This window comes from Apium graveolens, chromosome 4, assembly GCF_009905375.1.
Source record: "Apium graveolens cultivar Ventura chromosome 4, ASM990537v1, whole genome shotgun sequence".
NCBI classification, from domain to species: Eukaryota; Viridiplantae; Streptophyta; class Magnoliopsida; order Apiales; family Apiaceae; genus Apium; species Apium graveolens.
Genome location: NC_133650.1, coordinates 262,942,738 through 262,951,859, shown reverse-complemented (window position 1 = coordinate 262,951,859; position 9,122 = coordinate 262,942,738). Strand labels below are relative to the sequence as shown.

Genomic DNA, 9,122 nt, shown 5'->3' with positions numbered 1-9,122 from the left:
CAATAACCTGAACATAAATGGAAAATATTATTCAATCAGGGAGGTCAACAAAAAGTTTTTTTTAACACTGCCAACTCATCTTGAACATAGAATCATTGCCATTAGAGAAGCTAGAGATCTAAGTGAGATTTCTTTGGATAGACTCTATGGTGTGTTGAAAACCTATGAGTTGGAGCAGATTCAGCAGAAGGAAGTCTACAGGAAAGATAGAATGGTCAGCACATCTACTGCTCTTGTAGCTGAAGGTCAACAACAACAACAATCTCAACAGTCGGAGAGAATGGTACAGTTTTCCAAGGCTGAGGAAAATGTGATAGTAGCAGAATATGATCCTCCTACTACAAATCAATCCAGTGATGATTTTTATTCCTTGGAAGAGCTGGAGCAATTGGAAGATGAGTCAATGGCCCAAATTGTCAAGAGATTCTCCAATGTCAGATTCAAGAGAAATCTCAAGTTCAAGTACAAGTCCAACTACAACAGATTCCAGACAGGTGGATCTTCATCCTCTAACACCAGTAGTGGTGGATACAAAACAGGGATGGTTGATCGGAGCACCATTAGATGCTATAACTGCAATGAGTTGGGACACTTTGCCACAGAATGCAGGAAGCCAAAGCAAGTAAGGAAGAACTCTTATGATTCAAATCAGAAGAGTAACTCTGAAAGGGCTTAGCTGGCAAAGAGAAGAAGCTGGGATGATACTGATAGTGAAGATGAAGAAGATGAGAATCTTGCTCTTATGGCTATTGATGGAAAAGCTTCATCGTCAAGAAAAGAGGTAAAATTTACTGATGCTGAATTAGTTTATCATCTAGGAGGTTCCTTAGATTGTGCTCGTCGTGATAATGAACTGTTAAGTCAGCAGATCAAAGACCTTGAGAAAGAGGTCAATGAATTAAGACTTGTGCACATTAATCAAGACAAGTTAAAAGAACAAGTATCTTTTCTAGAGAATAGAGTTGACTGTTATAGAAAACTCGAAACTATTCTCAAAGACAAGATCACCAGTCTTGAGACTAAGGTTAGAGCCTACTTCAATTCTTGTTCGAAGGCTAAAGAGTTCTATAGTAAGCAAGTTGTTAATCAAACATCTGGAATAGGTTATGATTAAAATGTTGCTATTGGAGAATTAGGCATAAACTCCCCTCCTCATGTCTGTGCTAAAGGGAGGGAAGTACCACATGTGCTTAAGGGTGTTGATGAACCCCTCTATAAAGCATCAATTGTTGAACCATTTGATGCGACCTCTTCTGTTATTCAAGAAGAAATACGTGCTGAAGATCTTGCTAATGAGAAGGTTGTTTCCAAGTCGAGTGTGTCGAAAGTTCCAGTCAAAGTTGTGAAAGCAACTGAGACTAACTCAGACACACATGAGTTGGATAACAAAAATGCCATGTCTACCTGATAAGTGGATTTTATATCCACTTGGAACGCTTTATTACAAGCTTAAATTGGTGTTTTGGACTCAAGTTGTTGGTATTTTGATGTGTTTTTGTGTTATTGCATTTCAGGTATCAGTTAAATGAAAAAAGAGCTTTTAAAGGAAATGTGATAAAAAGTGATCAGAATTGGAAGCCAAGGCCATTGTCAAGTTGTAGATAATCTCAATAGCTTCGCGTGGGCAGTTGAATCGCCTAATTCTGACGAGTAGAACTCAAGTTATGGTCAAAACAAGATTCATCATAATATTTTTCCAGTCAGTAGCTGAGCGCCCGCTCAGAAGAGCTGAGCGCCCGCTCAGGAGGCGGCTGGTCGCTGATTTCGCTGAAAAAGTCTTTTTTGAGTAGAATTTGACGATTTTCAGGGTCCAGGTCCACTAGGGGCGTATATATACTTAAAAAAAGGGTTTTCATCATCCGGGAAGATTGGGATACCAAGGAGAAGACCTAGAAGCACAGAACAACTCCGAAAAAGAAGATCTTGTTTTCAACTTGTGATTCTTTGAATTAGTTGTAACTTTGGATGCTCGTTTTCGTTCTTGTTGAACCTAGATCTCGTTTATTCGTACTTTGATTATTATTTAGTTTATTAAGACCTTGTTTATACCATGCTTTCATATAAACCCATGGTGACGATGAGTTCTATTATGGGCTAATCGTTATCATGGGGTTCTAGCGGATTTACTTATAAATTTCAATAATTAATTTGTTTCGATATCTTGGTGTGTAGTGATTGATTGATATCCTAGTATTGGTTGTGCTTATTCGTATTATGTGCATAGCTAACATATAAGATAGCGTGTTAATCTCTATTGAAGCGACAGTGAATATAGAGGTTTAGAACTTGCCATGCTAGCATAGGTTCATGTATTTGTTATGCATGATTCGTGGGTAACTCTAACCGTTTTACTTGCCCTATATAATCAAGATAGATAACTTGTGTTTAAACCATTATGTTATCAAATTCTATAGACATATAGGGTCTCAATATAATTGGTGCCTATTCAGCTTCTATCTCTTTTGTGGATGTCTGGTAGAATGGTACTCGTGCAACGAAAGTTGGCGTTTATCAGTTTCGTGTTATCTGATTAGTGTCCTCACCATCACATGCTAAGGTTAAGAACGGGAAGGCTATTGAATGAAGTAGTAATGAAGTTAGAATCCCATGTTTGTCATATATAGTAATTCAACCTCAATTCTCTTAGTTAATGTTATTTAGTATAATCTCTTAGTTTAATAAAAACCCAATTTGTTATTTGTCTTAGCATTGAGCGATAACCATACATTGTTGCATAGGTGCATAAATTGAACTTAACCTAAACCAGTCTTTGTGGGAATGAATATGATTTATATCTTATACTACTTGCGAACGCGTATACTTGCGTGAATATTAGCGCGTGTTTTCGCCCTAACAAGTTTTTGGCGCCGCTACCGGGGACTCGGTGTTAATTTTTAGTTTATGTGCTTGTCATCAGTGGTCGTTAAAGTTCACTGACTCGGATTCTTTTACTTTCACGGTTTATTTGTTTGTGTTTCAGGTACTCATTACAATGAGAGATCCAGTAGCACGAACGAGAGCCTTGATGGAGTTTTCTCAACCCAAGATCAATGACATTCAATCTAGCATTATTCGGCCAGCTATCAAAGCTAATACCTTTGAGATCAAGCCTGGCATAATTCAATGGGTACAGACTTCAGTCCAGTTTTAGGGTTCTCCAACGGAAGATCCCAATACGCACATTAGGGATTTCATTGAGATCTGCGACACCTTCAAGTTCAACGGTGTTTCCGAAGATGCTGTGAAGCTGAGACTGTTCCCATTCTCTCTGAGGGACAAGGCTAAGAGCTGGTTACACTCTCTACCAGCTGGTCCGATTACTACTTGGGAGGATCTTGCTCAGAAATTCCTTACTAAATTCTTCCCTATGGCAAAGACAGCTGCAATCAGAAACGCTATTACTCAATTTGCGCAGCAAACGGGAGAATCACTATGTGAAGCTTGGGAGCGCTACTAGGAGATGCTTAGGAAGTGTCCTCATCATGGAATTCCTAATTGGATGAATATCAATTGTTTTTACAATGGGTTGGGACCACAGTCCAGACCCATGCTTGATGCAGCATCAGGCGGAGCATTATGTGCAAAGAGCTATGAGGAAGCTTATGATCTAATTGAACTGATGGTTGCTAATGAATATCAGTATCCAACCCAGAGATGTCCACAGGGCAAGGTAGCAGGAGTTCTTGAGGTGGATACAGCTACGGCTATCACTGCTCAACTAAAGGCGTTGTCTATGAAGATCGATTCTCTGGCTAACTATGGTGTTAAGCAGATAACCAGTGTTTGTGAGCTGTGTGCAGGTCCGCATGCGACAGAGCAATGCGCTATATCTAGTGACTCAGCTCAGTTTGTGAGCAACATTCAGAGATCGCAACAGCCAGTTCCTGCCACTTATTATCCTGACAACTGGAATCATCCTAACTTCAGCTGGAGCAACAATCAGAATGTGATGCAACAGTCGTTCCAGCAGTTTGCAAATAAGCTATTTAACCCTCCTGGTTTTCAGCAACAATTTACACCAAGACAACAACTCCAACTTCAACAACAAACTAATGATGCAAAACTATCTTCGAATGAAAAATATGAATTGGAGGAGTTGAGGCTTATGTGCAAAAACCAGGCTCTTATATGCCAAAGCCAGGCTAATTCTATCAAGACTCTGGAGAACCAAATAGGGTAAATTGCTAATGCCTTATTGAATCGACCACCAGGAACGCTGTCTAGTGATACAGAAGCCAATCCAGGCAAGAGGGAAGTTGAAGAACAGGTGAACGCCATCACCTTAAGGTCTGGAAAGGTTGCAAGCCCCCAAATTCAGCAAGACGAAGAGCCTGAAAAGTCTCAAGTTCCAGAATCTGAAGTTTTAGCTGAAGAAGATGTGCAGAAGGAAGTAGAGGTGGAACCAAGGAAGACTACTGTGGAACACACTCCTCCTGAGGGTAATACAGGAGAGAAACATATTTATCCTCCACCTCCTTTTCCTAAAAGGCTGCAGAAGAAAAAGTTGGATAAGCAGTTTGAGAAGTTTCTGGAGGTGTTCAAGAAACTTCATATCAACATACCTTTTGCTGAAGCTCTTGAACAGATGCCTAGTTATGCGAGGTTTATGAAAGGTATTCTCTCTCGGAAAGTGAAGCTCGATGACTTAGAAACCGTTGCTCTAACGGAGGAATGCAGTGCTGCGCTGCAACAGAAGTTGCCTCCGAAGCTTAAAGATCCTGGAAGCTTCACTATTCCTTGCACCATCGGAAACTTGTCGTTTGACAAGTGTTTATGTGATTTAGGAGCTAGCATCAATCTGATGCCCTTATCTATCTTCAAGAAGCTTGGTCTGCCTGATTCGAAACCAACATACATGTTATTGCAACTAGCTGACTGTTCCATTGCTTATCCATGAGGTATAGTGGAGGATGTCTTGGTCAAGGTGGATAAACTCTTCTTCCCTGCTGACTTTGTAATTCTTGATTTCGAGGAAGATAAGAAGATTCCCATTATCTTGGGAAGACCATTCTTGGCTACAGGCCGAACTATGATCGATGTACAAAAAGGAGAGCTTTCGATGAAGGTTTACGATCAAAAGGTCACTTTTAATGTGTTCAAGGCAATAAAGTTACCCACAGAAATAGAAGAGTGCTTTAAAATAGAGCGGGTCGACTCAGTTTTTGAAGATGAAGGAGGAGTAGAGCAACTGCAGGTTTTGAATGCACCTCCGTGGGAGAAGAAGTTGGATATGTCATTCGATTCTCTTGGGTTAGCAGAGCTGAAAATTTCTCAGGAGCGTTTTGAACCATTTACTCAAGAAGCTCCCATACTTGAGCTCAACCGATAGCCAGATCACTTGAGTTATTCATTCTTAGGTGCACCCCCTGACAAGGGGTTGGGATATATCTTTGATGATATAGAGGGTAGCCGAACGGATTCTCCGGTGCCTATAGAGGGTTCTTCTCATATGCAGCAGGTAGTTGATAGGACTGGTGTTGGTGATGAGCAGTACAGGCGAGTAACTAGGCGTATGGAGTCCATGCATGACATTCACCTTCATTTTGCTGCAGATTTGACACATGCTTTTGGTACTGTTGTTCGAGACACTGGTGGCGAGGTTGATTGGCCACCTGATCCTCCACCCGAAGAGGGTGATCTTTCCGATGACTAGGTATGCCTGAAATCCTTATTATTACCTTCAATGAGGACATTGAAAATTTTAAGTTTGGGGGTGATAATGTAAGGATTAGTAGTGTGTGTCCATATAGATTCATATAGATTTATGTTGCATGTTTAGTTGTAGTTCATTTATATTTTTGCATGATTGTTCATTTAGGACATATTTGTTTGTTTTTATGTAATTTCATATAGTTGCATTTACATGCATATTTAGCATGATCCCTTAAGATGAACTATGATATTTGATAAGTTGATATTGATTTGAGTGTGGTGATGAGGAATAGAGGGATGTTTAAGTCTTAATGAATTGATTTGCATGCCAGAAATAAATATTTTCACAAAGTCTTATAGGATTGCTTTTGATCTAGATCATGATCATACTTGTTTGTTGTTGAGATTTAATCACTTGGTTATATTTAGAATTAGTGATATTCTCGTAATGACGTAAAAACACTGATTTTTTTTATCTGGAGAAAAACTTGGATTTCATTGCTAGTTGTTGTAAGGCTAGGCGTCAAATGGCTAGTAGCCGGCTCATATTTTTATGAATAGTCTAGGGTTGAATGAGATGGAGCGAAACACACTCATTCAGAAATTGTTGAAAAAAAAAGGAAAAAAAGAGAAAAAAAAAAGAAAGAAAAAAAAAGTATGTGTTTATGCACAATTGATCAAGAGTGAGCTCTTTAATACTCGAGTTATTAAGTTCTAGGGGACTTTGTGCCTAGTGACCTAAGGCTTTTATAGTCTGGGATCCGCTAACCTAACGCTCGCTACATGGGTATTATTGTATAAGTCTTTTGGGACCTCATTCATTGCACGATCAAATAAGCATCTTTGCAATGTGTTCAATAATAGTGTGAATCCTTGTATAACTCTAGTAGAAAGGAGGTGTTGTGAGTCATAATGCGTTTATTGTCTATTTTGTTTATAAACTTTTGATTGTTTCGATGATAGATAAGTTATGGTTATTGATCTAGTATCGAGAGTATATCTGTTAAGCATCCACACACGCACGTTTCTGGTTTGTGAGTTGGTTTGTGGGATTTATTCGAACTCTGTTTCAAGTTATTGCATTCTTAGAGGCATTGGTTTATTCATTTGGTTATGGTTATTCTGAGGGGATCGATTGCATTATCATTTAGTTGCATTCACATAGTTGCATTCATGCATTAGGTTTGTTTTGTAGTTTTGAGTCTGTTTATGCTTGAGGACAAGCATCGATTCAAGTTTGGGGGTGTGATAAGTGGATTTTATATCCACTTGGAATGCTTTATTACAAGCTTAAATTGGTGTTTTGGACTCAAGTTGTTGGTATTTTGATGTGTTTTTGTGTTATTGCATTTCAGGTATCAGTTAAATAAAGAAAAGAGCTTTTAAAGGAAATATGATGAAAAGTGATCAGAATTGGAAGCCAAGGCCATTGTCAAGTTGTAGAGAATCTCAATAGCTTCACGTGGGCAGTTGAATCGCCTAATTCTGACGAGTAGAACTCAAGTTATTGTCAAAACAAGATTCATCAGAATATTTTTCCAGTCAGTAGCTGAGCGCCCGCTCAGCAGAGCTGAGCGCCCGCTCCGCTCAGGGCGCGGCTGGTCGCTGATTTCGCTGAAAAAGCCTTTTTTGAGTAGAATTTGACGATTTTAAGGGTCCAGGTCCACTAGGGGCGTATATATACTTAAAAAAAAGGGTTTTTATCATCCGGGAAGATTGGGATACCAAAGAGAAGACCTAGAAGCACAAAACAACTCCGAAAAAGAAGATCTTGTTTTCAACTTGTGATTCTTTGAATTAGTTGTAACTTTGGATGCTCGTTTTTGTTCTTGTTGAACCTAGATCTCGTTTATTCGTACTTTGATTATTATTTAGTTTATTAAGACCTTGTTTATACCATGTTTTCATATGAACCCATGGTGACGATGAGTTCTATTATGGGCTAATCGTTATCATGGGGTTCTAGCGGATTTACTTATAAATTTCAATAATTAATTTGTTTCGATATCTTGGTGTGTGGTGATTGATTGATATCCTAGTATTGGTTGTGCTTATTCATCTTATATGCATAGCTAACATATAAGATAGCGTGTTAATCTCTATTGAAGCGACAGTGAATATAGAGGTTTAGAACTTGCCATGCTAGCATAGGTTCATGTATTTGTTACGCATGATTCGTGGGTAACTCTAACCGTTTTACTTGCCCTGTGTAATCAAGATAGATAACTTGTGCTTAAACCATTATATTGTCAAATTTTATAGATATATAGGGTCTCAATATAATTGGTGCCTATTCAGCTTCTATCTCTTTTGTGGATGTCTGGTAGAATGGTACTCGTGCAACGAAAGTTGGCGTTTATCAGTTTCGTGTTATCTGATTAGTGTCCTCACCATCACATGCTAAGGTTAAGAACGGGAAGGCTATTGAATGAAGTAGTAATGAAGTTAGAATCCCATATTTGTCATATATAGTAATTCAACCTCAATTCTCTTAGTTAATGTTATTTAGTATAATCTATTAGTTTAATAAAAACCCAATTTGTTATTTGTCTTAGCATTGAGCGATAACCATATTTTGTTGCATAGGTGCATAAATTGAACTTAACCTAAACCAGTCTATGTGGGAACGAATCTGATTTATATCTTATACTACTTGCGAACGCGTATACTTGCGTGAATATTAGCGCGTGTTTTCGCCCTAACACTACCATGCATAAATTGCCTGCTATTAATATCTCTCATAAAGCATGTGGTGTTTCTAATTGTATGTCTTGTGCTTTTAATATGATGTATGCTTATTTTAATGGTAAGCATGTTTCTAATGATAAGACTACTCCTCGTCAGCATGTGAATAACAAGAAGCATGATAGGTCTAAGACTGCTAGTCCTTCTAAGGCTAGAAAGGAGACATTTGTGCCTAAGCTTAAACAGAAATTTGTTAAAGCTGTTTACAAGGTCAAATGTTCAGTCATTGAGAAAGTTGAGACCATTAAAGTTAAAAATGTTGTTTTTCCTGACAAAGGACAATTCTACAAGTATGTCGGGCCCAACCAAGTTTGGATTCCGAAGAAGGTCTAATCCATTTGTAGTGCAGGGCATTAAACAGGTGTAACCGGTAGTGTGGATTCTTGACAGTGGATCATCAAGACATATGACCGGAGATAGAGCCCTGCTATCAAATGTGGTTGAGAAAGTTGGCCCCCTGGTTACCTTTGGAGATAACAGCAAAGGTTTATCTGAGGGATATGGCCGTTTGCAAGCTGGGAATATTATCATTGAAAATTTGTATATTGTGCTATGTTAGGTCACACACACACTGTAGAGGGGGTGAATACAGTGTATAGTACACTCAAATCGAACTTTAAGAACTTAAGTAACAGAAAACAAACTTTATTAAAACAATAAACTCTGTTACAGTATGGAACTATTACCTCTCAGTGATGAACAAATATCACAAGAGCTGCTAGGGT

The 9,122-nt window shown here is 38.6% G+C and overlaps 1 non-coding gene across 1 annotated transcript; it reads right to left on the bottom strand.

Annotated features, from left to right (window-relative positions):
• Positions 1–3,382: 3,382 nt before the first annotated feature.
• Positions 3,383–3,489, bottom strand: LOC141722796 (small nucleolar RNA R71). Its single transcript, XR_012575798.1, has one exon. It is a non-coding gene; the product is annotated as a small nucleolar RNA R71 (small nucleolar RNA).
• Between the last annotated feature and the right edge of the window lie 5,633 nt (positions 3,490–9,122).